The following is a 17489-nucleotide window of genomic DNA, read 5'->3' on the forward strand; positions in this document are numbered from 1 at the left end:
GCTTTAAAAACGGCCCTGATTATCCCATTAAAGAAGAAGAGAATGTGCGCTGCATTTTGAGATTTCATAATTTGCCAATTCACGAATGTTCATTCTCAATTACGAACGCTAGTTTACAAGACCGACCGTTTCTGGCTCGTCTTTGTTTCCGAGCATGCGTGTTTGTACTTTGGACTTTAGTTCGACGGACTTATATACACATGCTCGGAAAATCCGACAACACACATTTGTCCGCAGAGAATTTTAAAACCTACTAGCCAACATTTATCTGTGGAAAATCCAACAACAATTGTCCGATGGAGCATACACAGGGGGAGGAAGATCAGCTGCTCGGACAGCAGCTTAAATTCCACAAACATTTGACAAAGCAGCTTTTTACAAAAGTGTTATTGTAAGTAGAGAGAGACTTGTATGTATTGGGTTCAGCATTGCTAATAAAGATCAAATATTAATTTTATTAGACCCTGATAACTATCTGTAGGTTAAGCATGACGTTTAAATATGTGTATTGCATCAGCTATATAAGAGTTTACAATTAAAAAGAATAGTAGGCATGAACTGCAAATTACAGTTTATTTTACTTTAGAGTTTTAATTAGGTGCTCTGAAGTTCTGGTTGTTTCACAAGAGTTTGCAATCTGGAGAACTGCCACAATCGTGCCTGTGCTTCTGTACACAATGTACTTGTACATGAACTGACAAGTACAAAGAACTGAGTCTATCTGGCCAAATGTTATATATCAATTATCGCTTTTGACTAATATCTAGTATTTACCAACAGTGAGAGTTTTGGGCTTTCCAATTTTTTTCTGTTCCAGAAACTCCTGTTACATCCTCAATGCTATCAAATAATTAAAAAATGTAACAGAATGACTTTAGAACTTGAGGGAAAGGGATAACTTGATGCAGAGATAGTATGTGGCGCATTGTCAGAAAAAGCCTTCTTGCAAGCATTCCAGCAATAGAAAGTTTAAAAGAATGTGCACAGAAGCGCTATCCGGCGCATACGCAATAGCGCCGATAGCGGCACACGGGCGCGCGCAGGTGCGCGCGCGCGCGCTCCCAGGTGCCCGCGTGCACTCCCTGTGACAGCACTTGGCGCCAAAGATGGGCTATTTAAAGGGGACTGTACCATTGCTGCCTTGCTGTCCGGTCTACAGCGTTCCTGAAGACCCCTACTGCCTTGTTACCCGTATTCTGTACTTGCTACCTGCTACCTGTTGGACGGTTCTTGACTACCCTGTTTGCTGCCTGCCCTGATCTCGGCTCTGGACTTTGACTATTCTCCTGGATTTACCTTCTGTACCTGATCTGCCTGCCTGTGTTTAATCCAGCCTGCCTGTACCCTGCTGCCTGCATCCTGCTGCTGAACTACAAGACACCTCCCTGCTGTCTACATCCTGCTGCTGGACTACCAGTCACCTCCCTGCTGTCTGCATCCTGCTGCTGGACTACAAGACACCTCCCTGCTGTCTACATCCTGCTACTGGACTACCAGTCACCTCCCTGCTGTCTACATCCTGCTGCTGAACTGCAAATTACAGTTTATTTTACTTTAGAGTTTTAATTAGGTGCTCTGAAGTTCTGGTTGTTTCACAAGAGTTTGCAATCTGGAGAACTGCCACAATTGTGCCTGTGCTTCTGTACACAATGTACTTGTACATGAACTGACAAGTACAAAGAACTGAGTCTATCTGGCCAAATGTTATATATCAATTATCGCTTTTGACTAATATCTAGTATTTACCAACAGTGAGAGTTTTGGGCTTTCCAATTTTTTTCTGTTCCAGAAACTCCTGTTACATCCTCAATGCTATCAAATAATTAAAAAATGTAACAGAATGACTTTAGAACTTGAGGGAAAGGAATAACTTGATGCACAGATAGTATGTGGCGCATGCAGCAACCCGCAGCAGAACGTGGCTATGGATCTAGTGCAGTAAATGCTGGACATGGCTTAATGGGACATGATGCTCTTTTTTAAACTTAGTCTAATGCCCCGTACACACGGTCGGACATTGATCGGACATTCCGACAACAAAATCCTAGGATTTTTTCCAACGGATGTTGGCTCAAACTTGTCTTGCATACACACGGTCACACAAAGTTGTTGGAAAATATGATCATTCTGAACGCGGTGACGTAAAACACGTACGTCGGGACTATAAATGGGGCAGTAGCCAATAGCTTTCATCTCTTTATTTATTCTGAGCATGCGTGGCACTTTGTGCGTCGGATTCGTGTACACACGATCGGAAATTCCGACAACAGATTTTGTTGCCGAAAAATTATATTTAGCCTGCTCTCAAACTTTGTGTGTCGGAAAATCCGATGGAAAATGTGTGATGGAGCCTACACACGGCCGGAATTTCCGACAACAAGGTCCTATCACACATTTTCCGTTGGAAAATCCGACCGTGTGTATGGGGCATTAGTGTATTTACTGTATATTGCCTGTGTTGTTTGTTTGCCTTAGATTGTAATGATGGGTTCACATGTGGCTGCATTTTGTAGTGGCTGATCATTTCCCCTATGTCTATGTATTCATTTATCAAAGCCATAGGCAACAACCGTGTCACTCAGCATTCAATGAATGACTCGTATAGAAAATGTTGTAGTGCTAATGATATGAAACACTGCATCGTCTTAATTGCTCTGACTGTTTGTGTCCGTGTCAGATATAATTACTCTTTGGCTCTCACCTACACCAGCACTAGACTGAGTGACGGTTCACACTGATGCAATGTGGAATTCGCAGGGAATTCTGTGCAGTTTCCGCACCATATCAAAATCACACCTCATTAATTCGAAACCACTGCAGGTGTATATGTTAAGCAGTGATGGCTGGTGCTTCATTGGTGCTCCCTTCCCCCCCCCCTTCACTGGCTCACATAATCTTCAGGTGTTCATGGCTCATTTACCTCTCATCTATGGTAGTCTGCTAGCGGGGATCCTCTGCCTCTCCGCCTCCATCCAACACAGACCGGGCACCCTGAGATCAACACACACAGCCTGATCTCCTGCCCCAATCGCTGATTCTGATCCAATTGCCGATGGGTGACAGCGGGTGTCTGGGCACAGCCTCCGAGATCGCCGCCCGTAGCGGAGCTGATTTGACAGCTCTGGTAGAGAGGAGGAGGAGGCGGCGGGGCAGAGATCTGTGTGTTCCCGGAGACTGCGCCGACTGCATCACAGTGGCCACGCGTCTCCTCCTTCCTGCTAAGCCAATGGGATCACTTCTCCTTTCGGCCAATTCGGGAACGGGTCTCAGGACCCATTTTCTGATTGGCCAGTGGGAGAATCAGTGTGATAATAGCAAATATTTACACAACTGAGTGGGCTCGGAGCGCAGTGCTCTGCGTCCCAAGCCCACCCTTTTTAAAGCCTATTAAAGCCTCTGGCTCTAATCACTTGCTTAAAAAAAAAAACACCCCCCATTGGAATTCATGCATCTGATGCCCTACATGTAGATTAGGGGTCCAGCCGCATGGATGGGGGGGCGGCTCCCCTAATGGACAGGCTACCACTGATTTTAAGTTAACAACACCCTTAAATCGGTTTGCAAAACGCAGCATGATTTGCAGAATCGGATTGCATAGGTAATCCGATTCTGGTTCGGCAGAAAAAAAAAATACCTGCACGATTTTAGTATGGTAGTGGTAGTATGGTAGTGGGTAGTATGGGTAGTGCTACACACTGCACACACATTCTGCAGTCCTAGTACTCACAAAATACTCCTTAATTACTGTGTCACAAAATACTAACAGATTCCTCCATCCACACAAATGAGGTGGATGGAGGAATTCTCCCCTCCCCCAACTGGGACATTGTATTTTGACAGTAGAACCCATCATTGTCAGAATTCAATAATCAGTGGCAGCAGCTGCTAAATGACAAATGTTTTCCAGCATGTCTTTCCTGCTGTCAAGGGGGGACAGCCACACACACTGATCGGAATTTCGATCAGTGTATAGTCAGCTTTACAGATGTACATAACCCTCAATACAAAGGATAAAAAAAAAAAAAACAACTCTCACTGTAACGTACCTGGGATGTGAGCCTGACGTGCGGAGGGAGACCTCCCGTACCACCCTGCCTAGGAGACCACTGGAGTGGTAACAGTGGCGGTAAGAGCACAGTGAGGTAAAGGTGCCTGCTGAGTCCTTACTGCTTGAAGTGGTCTTCTTGCGTGGAAGCTGGAGTAGGGGGTGCAGGTCAGCAGATGCAGGCTAGTAGAATAGCGGATGCAGGTCAGCAGATGCAGGTTGCAGAGCAGCGGATGCAGATCAGCAGATGCAGGTTTGCAGAGCAGCGGATGCAGGTCAGCAGTTGCAGGTTTGCAGAGTAGCGGATGCAGGTCAGCAGTTGCAGGTTTGCAGAGCAGCGAATGCAGGTCAGCAGTTGCAGGTTTGCAGAGTAGCGGATGCAGGTCAGCAGATACAGGTTTGCAAAGTAGCGGATGCAGATCAGCAGATGCAGGTTTGCAGAGCAGCGGATGCAGGTCAGCAAATGCAGGTTTGCAGAGTAGCGGATGCAGGTCAGCAGATACAGGTTTGCAGAGCAGCAGATGCAGGTCAGCAGGCAGAAGCGGAGTCAGACTAGCCGGGTCATACACATCAGGGAATACAGCAAAAACGGCAGGCAGAGAATAGTCAGAGTCCAGGCTGGGTCTTGGCAACAGGCAATCAGGCAGGTAACAGAGCAGAGTCAAACGAGCCGAGGTCAGAATTGGAGACATAAGCAGGGTCAGGAAGCCGGGTCAACACAGGAACAGAGCACTGGTATAGAATCAGGAACACAGGGAACAGAAGCAGATCAAACCCCAAGGGGCAGCATCATTTAGCGTCTTTTATGGACTGTTGGGCGCCAAAGCGTGTCTAACGTGCGCGCATGCGCACATTCGTGCGCGAAGTCCGTGACTCACGCGTGCGCATAGGAGCACGCCTTCTGGAACGGGCAGTATGTCCCTGACACTCACTCATGTGTTGAAAAGATAATAACTATTGAATTATTTTCCTCCAGAGTTCACTCTGTTTCCTATAAACTGCTGATTGCAAGATTGAGTCCATGGCCTTGCAGGTCTCTCCAGACTTGAAAATTATTAAAGAGGAAGTAAACTCTCCCACTCTGATGCTGCTTTTCATTTAGTCCATTATAATAAGTAATTATCAAACTATAGCCACTGTAATCCAGCCCAAATCGCATATTACTTACTGTTTAAAGAAACTTTAAAAACTTGTTTCCAGGGGTTAGGCAGCACCATCTTAAGTATTGTTTTCTGAGTCCACAGTAGAGTGTATTTGCGCCCTTACATTGAGCACTTAACCAAGCCTCCTTCTCAATCCAACATTTCTATGGCAACCCTGTTTAACTGCTCATAGCTGACTTGTTTTATTGCATAATATTTACTTGTGCTGATTATCTAGTGATTGCCTGTGTCAGTCTTATCAGCTTCAGCTGATAAGGCTGCAGTAATCCTGTCTGATGCCCAAGTTTACACCGTCACATGGGGTGTTGTAGGAAGCTCTGAGTGATTATGCAGTATCCTGGGATTTCAGAGTTGTGCGTAGGAAGATCTGATAATAGACAGATAAGTACACAGAGTGTGCCGTAAATCAGAGGAGATCTGGGCATGCTCAGTGAAGTCATTCTAAAGAACAAAAAGGATTACAACAATACTAAGCAAGTAAGGAGATATCTACAAGTAGAGTTCATTAGGGTTTGTTATGCTGATTTACATGGGACAAAGTTGTCGGGGAGAGTTTACAACCACTTTAAGTAATATTTTTTTTTTTTCAAACAGAAAATTCACTGGCATCATGTAAAATCCTCCAAAAAATTATATTAACACTGTCCCGTCCAACCTATAGCAGATTGACGGCCAGACGAGACTTTCCTCCTTCTGAGTGGACATCATATGACATCCTCTCAGAAGGTGCCACTCGTGTGGTGCAGTGTGGTGTGATCTGTCACTGGCTGTGTCCACCGGACTGACCACTATACCAGACCACTGCCGGTGTCATATGATGGCTGTGACCAATCACAGCAGATCATATGACAATTGTAAACAATGGATGGCTTCCTTTCATGCCATCCATTTTAAACAATTGTGTTTCTAGCTGTGATTGGTCACATTGATCCCATGGTACAGATAGGGCCAATTCCAGCCCATCTGTACCATGAGATTAGCTTTGGCCAATCTCAGCTAATCACAATAAAAGACACTGAATGAATCAGCTTCATTCATTAAAAATAGTTGATTATACCAATAAAACTCCTTAGTATAAGTGTTACTACGGTCACAGTGTGTTGAAAAAAAAAAAAAAAAAATTTTTTTTAAGTAATAAAACATAAATAAAACCTGTCATATTGTAATGTTGTTTTTATGCTAACCAAAAAAAATTGTGATTTTTTTTTTTTTTTTAATTTCTTAATTTTCTAAATAATGGTAACAAAAAAATACTACTTTCCAAAAAGGGGCCATTTGGGGGATATTTGTTTCCTAGCATTTTCAAGCCTCAAGATTGAGACGTCACATCAAGATTGATCGATTTTCAGATATACACCATAGTTTGTGGACTCTATTTCCTATACACTGATTTGGGTTATTTTCACCAAATAAATGTATCAGAATACATTTTGACCTAAGTGTATGAAGAAAGATTATTTATTTGCAACATTTTAACACAAATAAAGAAAAACATGTTTTGTTTCAAAATGTTCAGTCTTTTTTCATTTATTTAGCAAAAAAATAAAAAACCCAGTGGTGGTTAAATATCACCAAAAGAAAGCTCTACTGTATTTGTGTAAAAAAAAAACTGATAAAAATTCTTATGGGCACATGACCGTGCAATTGTCACTCAGAGCGTTACAGCGCTGAAAGCTGAAAATTGGCCTGGGCAGGAACAGATTGAAAGTGCCGGATATTGAAGTGGTTAAACATAAAATATTGTCCTCACAAAGATACTTGGTATAAGTGCGTGTAATCTAATCCATGCAAGTAGAAACTCTCTCAAACTCATAGACACTTAAACTGTAACTCTACTACTTTCATTGAAAAAAAATATAGCATATAAAAAATAATAATATAGCAAATACAATTGCTACACAAGCAATATCGTAAGTTAATGTTATTAAAAATGACTCTTCCCTTTTAATCTGCAGCCGCTGTAATTTTCTGTAGAACTCAATGCTATATGGCAACCTGGAGGCATTCTGCACAACGCTGGTCTACAGAATGCCCCCAAAAATGTCATTTCCTGCTTCTGTGATTGGGTCACTGATTTTTCCAGAAGTTTGTACTAAGATACAAGTCAAATTTTAAACACTTGGTGGAACATTCCCCAAGGGTTAAATACCTCTAAATGGATGTGGGTCCTGCAGCTTTTGAAATTACAACACTGACAGTGCATAAACCCAATTATAATGAATCCGACCCTTACATTAAGAATCTGTCTGCAAATGATATGGTGAAACAGCTGCTTGTGACACTGTGCTTCCCAGAGTGGAAGGTTGTAGTTCCGGTGTCCACCAGCGGGGGTCTCCCATTGGCCAGCAGATCTCAGTAATTAGTCTCCTCCTGATGCTGGTTGCTGAGACCTGATGCTGGCTGCTGGGAAGGTATATAGGTTCTCCTCTGCTATTACATTGCGTGTAAGTATTTTTGCTTTGGCTTGCCTCATAGCCTGATTATTAGGGATAAGCTGAACACCCCAGAACTTGCGAACATTTGTACGAGCAAGTGAACACCGTTAAAGTCTATGGGACATAAACATGAAAAATCAAAAGTTCTAATTTTAAAGGCTTATATGCACGTTGTTGCCATAAAAAGTGTATGGGGACCCGGGTCCTGCCCCAGGGGACATGTATCAATGCAAAAAAAAGTTTTTAAAATGGCTGTTTTTTCAGGAGCAGTGATTTTAATAATGCTAAAAGTGAAACAACAAAAATGAAATATTGCTTTAAATATCATGCCGGGGGGGGGGGGGGTGTCCTTAGTATGCCTGTAAAGTAGCACATTTTTCCCATGTTTAGAAAAAATACCACATCAAAATGACATTTCTAAAGGAAAAAATCTCATTTAAAACTGACCACGGCTGTAATGTATTGTCGGATATAGATAAAAATCATTGAAAAAAACAGCATTGGGATCTGGGTCTTGCCCCAGGGGGCATGTATCAATGCAAAAAAAAGTTTTAAAAAGGGACATTTTTTCGGGAGCAGTGATTTTAATAATGCTTAAAGTGATACAATAAAAATGAAATATTCCTTCCTTTAAATATCGTGCCTGGGGGGGGTGTCCTTAGTATGCCTGTAAAGTAGTGTATTTCTTCAGTGTTTAGACAATACCACAGAAAAATGACATTTCTAAAGGAAAAAAAGTCATTCAAAACTGCTTGCGGCTGTAATGAATTGTCGGATCCCAGTAATATAGATAAAAATCATTGAAAAAAACAACGGCATGGGTTTCCCCCCCCCCTCCAGTCCATTACCAGGCCCTATGGGTCTGGTATGAATATTAAGGGGAACCCAGCACCCAAATTTTAAAACAAAAATGCGGGGGGGTCCCCCAAAATCCATATCAGGCCCTTCAGGTCTGGTATGAATTTTAAGGGGAACCCTGTGCCAAAATAAAAAAAATGGCATAGGGGTCCCCCCAAAATCCATACCAGACCCTTATCCAAGCACGCAACCTGGCAGGCCGCAGGAAAAGGGGAGGAGGACAGGAGAGTGCCCACCCTCCTGAACCATACCAGGCCACATGCCCTCAACATGGGGAGAATGCTTTGGGGTCCCCCAAAACACCTTGTCCCCATGTTGATGGGGACAAGGGCCTCATCCCAACAACCCTTGCCCGGTGGTTGTGGGGGTCTGCGGGCGGGGGGGTTTATCGGAATCTGGAACAATGACAACGTCAAAGAAGTTTGTTTGAAATCTTTTCAGATTTATATAAAAAAATCACATTGTACATAAGTATTCACAGACTTTGCCATGACACTCAAAATTGAGCTATGGTGCATCCTGTTTCCGCTGATCATCCTTGAGATGTTTCTACAACTTGATTGAAGTCCACCTGTGGTAAATTCAGTTGATTGGACATGATTTGGAAAGGCACACAGCTGTCTTTATAAGGTTCCACAGTTAACAGTGGATATCAGAGCACAAAAAAGCCATGAAGTCCAAGGAATTGTCTGTAAACCTCCGAGACAGGATTGTGTCAAGGCACAGATCTGGGGAAGTGTACAGAACGTTTTCTGCAGCATTGAAGGTCCCAATGAGCACAGTGGCCTCCATCATCCATAAATGGAAGAAGTTTGGAACCACCCAATGTTTGGCATCCCCTCTTCCTAGAGCTGAAAGATGGGGTGAGAAGGGCCTTAGTCAGGGAGGTGCCAAGAACCCGATGGTCACTCTGATAGAGCTCCAGCATTTCTCTGTGGAGAGAGGAGAACCTTCCAGAAGAATAACCATCTCTGCAGCACTCCACTATAAGGCCTGTATGGTATAGTGACCAGATGGAAGCCACTCCTCAGTAAAAAACATATAACAGCATACCTGGACTTTGCCAAAAGGCACCTACCTGAAGGACTCTCAGACCTTGAGAAACCAAATTCTCTGGTCTAAAGAAACAAACATTGAACTCTTTAGCCTGAATGGCAAGTGTCCTGTCTGGAGGAAACCAGGCACCGCCCATTAACTGGCCAATACCATCCCTACAGTGAAGCATAGTGGTGGCAGCATCATGCTGTGAGGATGGTTTTCAGTCGCAGGAACTGAGAGACTAGTCAGGATCGAGGGAAAGATGAATGCAGCAATGTACAGAGACATCCTTGATAAAAACCTTCTCTAGAGTGCTCCAGACCTCAGACTGGGGCGAAGGTTCATCTTCCAACAGGACAACAGTCCTAAGCACACAGCCAAGATAACAAAGGAGTGGCTACTTTGTGAATGTCCTTCAGTGGCCCCGCCAAATCCCAGACTTGAACCCAACTGAACATAGGGATGAGCCGAACACCCCCCTGTTCGTTTCGCACCAGAACATGCGAACAGGAAAAAAGTTTGTTCGAACGTGCGAACACTGTTAAAGTCTATGGGACACGAACTTGAATAATCAAAAGTGCTAATTTTAAAGGCTTATATGCAAGTTATTGTCATAAAAAGTGTTTGGGGACCTGGGTCCTGCCCCAGGGGACATGGATCAATGCAAAAAAAAAGTTTTAAAAACGGACGTTTTTTCGGGAGCAGTGATTTTAATAATGCTTAAAGTCAAACAATAAAAGTGTAATATCCCTTTAAATTTCATACCCGGGGGTGTCTATAGTATGCCTGTAAAGGGGCGCATGTTTCCCGTGTTTAGAACAGTCTGACAGCAAAATGACATTTCAAAGGAAAAGAAGTCCTTTAAAACTACTCGCGGCTATTGCATTGCCGGTCCGACAATACACATAGAAGTTCATTGATAAAAACGGCATGGGAATTCCCCACAGGGGAACCCCGAACCAAAATTAAAAAAAAAAAAATGACGTGGGGGGGGTCCCCCTAAATTCCATAACAGGCCCCACGCCGAGGAGAAGAAGGGAAGAAGATGCCACGGAGGAGATGCTGGACGGGAACACCGGAGGAAGAACCAGAAGAACCAGAAGAACCAGAAGAAGAAGAAGATGAAGGAAGATAGAAGAAAGAAGAAGCATTTAAATCAAAAACTGTCTCTTGTCATTTTTAACATTTTTGACAGTTTTTTAGTGAAATGGTAGGGGTACTTTTGTACCCCCTTACCATTTCACACAGGGGGGGGCGGGATCTGGGGGTCCCCTTGTTAAAGGGGGCTTCCAGATTCCGATAAGCCCCCCGCCCGCAGACCCCCACAACCACCTGCCAGGGTTGTGGGGATGAGGCCCTTGTCTTCATTAACATGGGGACAAGGTGTCTTCTCCTCGGCGTGGGGCCTGTTATGGAATTTAGGGGGACCCCCCACGTCATTTTTTTTTTTTTAATTTTGGTTCGGGGTTCCCCTGTGGGAAATTCCCATGCAGTTTTTATCAATGAACTTCTATGTGTATTGTCGGACCGGCAATGCAATAGCCGCGAATAGTTTTAAATGATTTTTTTTCCTTTGAAATGTCATTTTGCTGTCAGACTGTTCTAAACATGGGAAACATGCGCACCTTTACAGGCATACTATAGACACCCCCCAGCTACGAAATTTAAAGGGATATTACACTTTTATTGTTTGACGTTAAGCATTATTAAAATCACTGCTCCTGAAAAAACGGCCGTTTTTAAAACTTTTTTTTGCATTGATCCATGTCCCCTGGGGCAGGACCCAGGTCCCCAAACACTTTTTATGACAATAACTTGCATATAAGCCTTTAAAATTAGCACTTTTGATTTCTCCCATAGACTTTTAAAGGGTGTTCCGTGGCATTCGAATTTGCCGCTAACACCCCAAATTGTTCGCAGTTTGACTCGAACTCGAAGCTCATCCCTATTGTTGAACTACTCCACACTGATTTTTTTTTTTTTTTATTTATTTTTTTTGTTTTTGGGCTTCAAAATTTCTGGAAATTTTACATCTCTAGGTATGGCATAAGAACAACAAAGTCTTATTATGGCTACAACAGATGTGTAGACCCAGGAACTCAAGCACAGTTCTTTGTCCATAGAGAGATGTAAGTAACTTTCAAGTTTATCGCTATTTTACACCCAGCACTCCTTTTTGACAGGTTAAAGTGAACATGTGAGGATAGAAATATAAGTGGTGCTACTGCTGACTTATTTTTAAAAGTGCAGGTTCCAACGCTGCCATCCTCATCCTGGCTTTACTATTTAGTAGGTCATTGGTCTTGGGCAAGCATGCATCCATTGTGGTATTAAAAGTCTGAACTGTTTTCCAATTCAGTAAAAGGAAGTCATGATAAGGTTGACATGCATTGACCTAGCACTTAAAAAAAAAAGTCAGAGAAGACGTTCATCTTCACAGTTCATAAGTTCATCATCGCAAGTTAATTTTAAAGGGCAACTTTACATTTAGTGAAGTTAATCTCTAACCACTTCAGCTATAAAAGATTTACCCCACTTCACGGCCGTGAAAGTTATAGCTTCTACAAACTTTGGGGTATAATCATGGAATTTTTATTTATTTATGTTTTACTAGTGACTTATAGCAGGACTGCAATATTGCGGCGGACAACTGGACACTAACTGGCACTTTTGACACTTTTTTGGGGACCAGTGACACTAATAAAGTGATCAGTGCTAAAAAAATGCACTGTCCCTGTACTAATGGCACTGGCAGGGAAGGGGTTAACATCAGGGGTGATCAAAGAGTTAACTGTGTGCCTATACAGTGTTTGTGTACAGTGTGGGAGGTGCTTTTACTAGAAGACATGGATCCTTGTCCCTGCTTTGCAGAAAGACAGGATCCATGCCTTCCCTCCTGTCAGAACGGCAATCTGCCTTGTTTACATAGGCAGACTGCCATTCTGCCTCTCTGCAGGATGATCGGCTGGTTGCGGCGGACATCAAGTCTGAGGTACCAACCGATCAGCTCCCAAAGTGTATAATCACAATGGGAGCGAGCTGCCGGCAGCGTGCATTCACACCCCCTACCTGGAAGTACAGGATCACATATATATATATATATATATATATATATATATATATATATATATATATATATACAGTGAGGACGAAAATTATTCAGACCCCCTTAAATTTTTCACTCTTTGTTATATTGCAGCCATTTGTTAAAATCATTTAAGTTATTTTTTTTTCCTCATTAATGTACACACAGCACCCCATATTGACTGAAAAACACAGAATTGTTGACATTTTTGCAGATTTATTAAAAAAGAAAAACTGAAATATCACATGGTCCTAAGTATTCAGACCCTTTGCTTAGTAATTAGTAGAAGCACCCTTTTGATCTAATACAGCCATGAGTCTTTTTGGGAAAGATGCAACAAGTTTTTCACACCTGGATTTGGGGATCCTCTGCCATTCCTTCTTGCAGATCCTCTCCAGTTCTGTCAGGTTGGATGGTAAACGTTGGTGGACAGCCATTTTTAGGTCTCTCCAGAGATGCTCAATTGGGTTTAAATCAGGGCTCTGGCTGGGCCATTCAAGAACAGTCACGGAGTTGTTGTGAAGCCACTCCTTCATTATTTTAGCTGTGTGCTTAGGGTCATTGTCTTCTTGGAAGGTAAACCTTCGGCCCAGTCTGAGGTCCTGAGCACTCTGGAGAAGGTTTTTGTCCAGGATATCCCTGTACTTGGCCGCATTCATCTTTCCCTCAATTGCAACCAGTCGTCTTGTCCCTGCAGCTGAAAAACACCCCCACAGCATGATGCTGCCACCACCATGCTTCACTGTTGAGACTGTATTGGACAGGTGATGAGCAGTGCCTGGTTTTCTCCACACATAGAACTTTTTGGCCTTAATTCTAAGCACTATCTTGGTCTCATCAGACCAAAGAATCTTATTTCTCACCATCTTGGAGTCCTTCAGGTGTTTTTTTTAGCAAACTCTATGCGGGCTTTCATGTGTCTTGCACTGAGGAGAGGCTTCCGTCGGGCCACTCTGCCATAAAGCCCCGACTGGTGGAGGGCTGCAGTGATGGTTGACTTTCTACAACTTTCTCCCATCTCCCGACTGCATCTCTGGAGCTCAGCCACAGTGATCTTTGGGTTCTTTGCCTCTCTCATGGCCAGCTCTAGGAAGGGTTCTGGTTGTCCCACACATCTTCCATTTAAGGATTATGGAGGCCACTGTGCTCTTAGGAACCTTAAGTGCAGCAGAAATTTTTTTGTAACCTTGGCCATATCCTTGCCACAATTCTGTCTCTGAGCTTTTCAGGCAGCTCCTTTGACCTCATGATTCTCATTTGCTCTGACATGCACTGTGAGCTGTAAGGTCTTATATAGACAGGTGTGTGGCTTTCCTAATCAAGTCCAATCAGTATAATCAAACACAACTGGACTCAAATGAAGGAGTAGAAGAGGGGTCTCAAACTGGTGGCCCTCCAGCTGTTGCAGAACTACAAGCCCCATCATGCCTCTGCCTGAGGGAGTCATGCTTGTAACTGTCAGCCCTGCAATGCCTCATGGGACTTGTAGTTTCGCAACAGCTGGAGGGCCGCCAGTTTGAGACCCCTGGTGTAGAACCATCTCAAGGATGATCAGAAGAAATGGACAGCACCTGAGTTAAATATATGAGTGTCACAGCAAAGGGTCTGAATACTTAGGACTATGTGATATTTTTTCTTTTTTAATAAATCTGCAAAAATGTCAACAATTCTGTGTTTTTCTGTCAATATGGGGTGCTGTGTGTATATTAATGATGAAAAAAATTAACTTAAATGATTTTAGCAAATGGCTGCAATATAACAAAGAGTGAAAAATTTAAGGGGGTCTGAATACTTTCCATCCCCACTGTATATTAATACACCGCCTGAAGTGTATTAGAAACAGTACATAGGCTACACTGGATGCAGAGTATATATATAAATACGAGACTGTGTGTGTGTATATATATATATATATATATATATATATATATATATATATATATATATATATATATATATATATATATATATATATATTAATGCACTGCCTGCACTGACTAAATATCAAGTAAACACTGAATATATAGTCTATGCTAAATGCAGAGTATATATATATATATATATATATATATATATATATATATTTATATATGTATATATGTATATATCAGATACACTGCCACTAACTGAATAACCTGCCTGCTTAATCTAAATCAAGCTATCTCTCTGTCCACACCAACAACACTACACACGGCCGCTGTGTAAGCAGCCTTTTATAGTGTGGGGAGTGGACTTAGTCCCCCCTTAGCCATGATTGGCCAAAGGCACCCTGCCTTTGGCCAATTATGGCTCTCTTAGCAGAGGACTCTGTGATTGGCCAAAGCATGCAGGTCAGGTGCATGTTTTGACCAATCATCATACAGCAATGCACTGCGATCTCGCAGTGCATTATGGGGCGTTCTGCTACGCTCGAATTTGCCGCGAGCGCTCCATAATGTTCGCTCTTCAGCAAACGGACCAACACCCGATGTTTGAGTCGAACTTATGTTCAACCCGAACATCAAGCTTATCCCTACTTGGATGTCCTCTGTAATTCCAGTTTTGTTCAGCAGTGCCTTGTCTGCACTCCCCAATCAAACTGCGCTCTTGAATACACCTATACCCATGTTCCCACCCTCTAAACCCTAGCTGTCCACCCTTTTATAGCACAGGTGGGCTGGGTAGAACCAAAAACCCAGGAATTGAGCTAAAAGCAATTAACTCCTTCCCGAGCTTGGGCTGGCTGCTGCCTAATTCAACTATAAACATTTTCAACCTGCCTACATGCTGCTCTCAGCAAAGCCTGAGAGCAGGGAGAGAGGACACAGCCTCTACAGATGGGCACAGCACTGGTTCGAGTAAGGACTCAGGTAAGTATAAGGGAGAGTGGGAAGGGCAAATCTGCTACCTACTTTTTTTTTTTTTTCAGGGAATGCAAATGTTTAGACTTTAGAACCACTTAGAATGTTCTTAGGCTGAAAAATGAAAACGAAGGCAGCCACCACATCTAAGGACTGGTAAGCTACAATATATTATCTTTTTTTTGCTTTTAGGTTTAGATATGCTTTAATGCAGTCTCCACAAAATTGTCTTGTGTATAAATAAAGTAATTAGACTGTAAGCTCTTCTAAGGACAGGAGCAGTGTAAATATAAAAGTTTTGCCTAGTTACACTTGAAGACCAGGCTTTTTCAGGCACCTTTTGTTTAGAAGTATAAATCAGTATTTTTTGCTAGAAAATTACTTAAAACTCCCCAAACATTATACATTTTTTTTTAGTAGAGACCCTAGGAAATAAAATGGTGGGTTTTGCAATTTTGTATGTCACACGGTATTTGCACAGTGTTTTTTCAAATGCAGTTTTTCGGGAAAAAAATACACTTTTTAAAATTTTAATGCAAAAACGCAATACATAACCCAATTTTTTTGTAAAGTATAAAAGACGATGTCACACCGAGTAAATAGATACCAAACATGTCACGCTTTAAAATTGCTTACGCCGGTACAAGGGCAACAAACTACCTCAATTTTACTACTTATAGGTGATGCTTTAAAAGCCTTTACAGGTTACCACTTTAGAGGTACAGAGGTGGTCTAGTGCTAGAATTACTGCCCATGATCTGACGTTCATGGTGATACCTCACATGTGTGGGTGATCGCGGTTTGCGTGAGTTGAAGACTGATGCACGCACCTACCTTTGCGCACTAGCACGAGGGGGAATGGGGGCACTTGAATTTTTTTTCTTTTTAATTATTAATTTATATATTTTTTTTATTTTTGCACTGTTGCTTTCATTTTTTTTAAGCACTTTTATTACTGTCACGAGGAATGTAAACATCCCTTGTGACAGCAATAGGCACGTGACAGGTATTCTTTTGGAAGGATCTGGGGTCTATAAGACCCCAAATCCCTCCTTTGCACTTGAAAGCATTCAAAACGTATTTTTGAATACTTTAGATTTTTTAAAACTGGCGCCTTTAAGATTCCAGTAAACCGGAAGTGATGCCATGATGTCGCTTACAGGTTACTACATCCAAGACCCGATCAAAGTCCATTCTGGCTTTCTTGGGGCAAGTGGCGGAAGGCGAGTGGGAGGGGGGGCGTTCCCTCCCACCTCTTGTGATAACAATTGAGTGACTGCTTAGCTGCATCGGTTGTCATTACAAAAGAGTCGAAGAGAAGCACCTCCAGGTCAGAACCAGTTTAAAAGCTTTATTGTACAAAACAAATGTATCCACTTACATGAAAGAAAGGCAAGTTGAGCACAGATCCCTCAGTTAGTGTTGTCACTGCGTGTGTGCCTGGAGACAGTCCCGTCCAGCAGGATATGTGTATACACCGTCCCTAGGTTGAAAATGAGGCTTGGCCCGTGTGAATGATGGAATGCAGGTCTACAGCGTAGTGATGTCACTGGTGATGATGCGACGACGTTTCGGCGCATGCACACTGTATATCACAGGCGCGTGCCTTCCTCAAGCATTGAGGATGAAGGCTCGTAAGATCTTTATATGTGCCCAGTGCACGGAGCCATCTAGTGGAGATTACGTGTAATTACACACCTCCAACAGAAAAACTCCTCTGATAATGACGTGAACTAAAAAAACTGTATAAAGGGTGACGATGCTGGGGGCTGGGGACGGATGGGAAAAATCATTATAGAATGATTAAGAAAAAATGAGAGAAAAAAAAATAATGTATAATAATGAGGGAGGGAAGGGGAAAAGAAAAAAGGAAAAATAATAATAATTATTATGGGAAGAGGGGGCGGAGAAGAGGAACCTAAGGAAATGGAAATGAAAATTATTAAACATTGTTGTGCTTGTTTTTTGTTTTTTTGTTCCTGCAGGACGGGACTGTCTCCCCACTCTCCCCTGGATTTGAGCTGA

The 17489-nt window shown here is 42.6% G+C and overlaps 1 long non-coding RNA gene across 1 annotated transcript in view; it reads right to left on the bottom strand.

Moving 5' to 3' along the window:
• LOC141107688 (uncharacterized) overlaps positions 1 to 17020 on the bottom strand; it is a 44012-nt gene extending 26992 nt beyond the window's left edge. Inside the window, exon 1 of the long non-coding RNA XR_012235952.1 lies at positions 16846 to 17020. This is a non-coding gene — a long non-coding RNA (uncharacterized lncRNA). The remainder of the gene's footprint in view (positions 1 to 16845) is intronic.
• Between the last annotated feature and the right edge of the window lie 469 nt (positions 17021 to 17489).

The sequence above is a fragment of the Aquarana catesbeiana genome, linkage group LG09, assembly GCF_042186555.1.
Source record: "Aquarana catesbeiana isolate 2022-GZ linkage group LG09, ASM4218655v1, whole genome shotgun sequence".
NCBI classification, from domain to species: domain Eukaryota; kingdom Metazoa; phylum Chordata; class Amphibia; order Anura; family Ranidae; genus Aquarana; species Aquarana catesbeiana.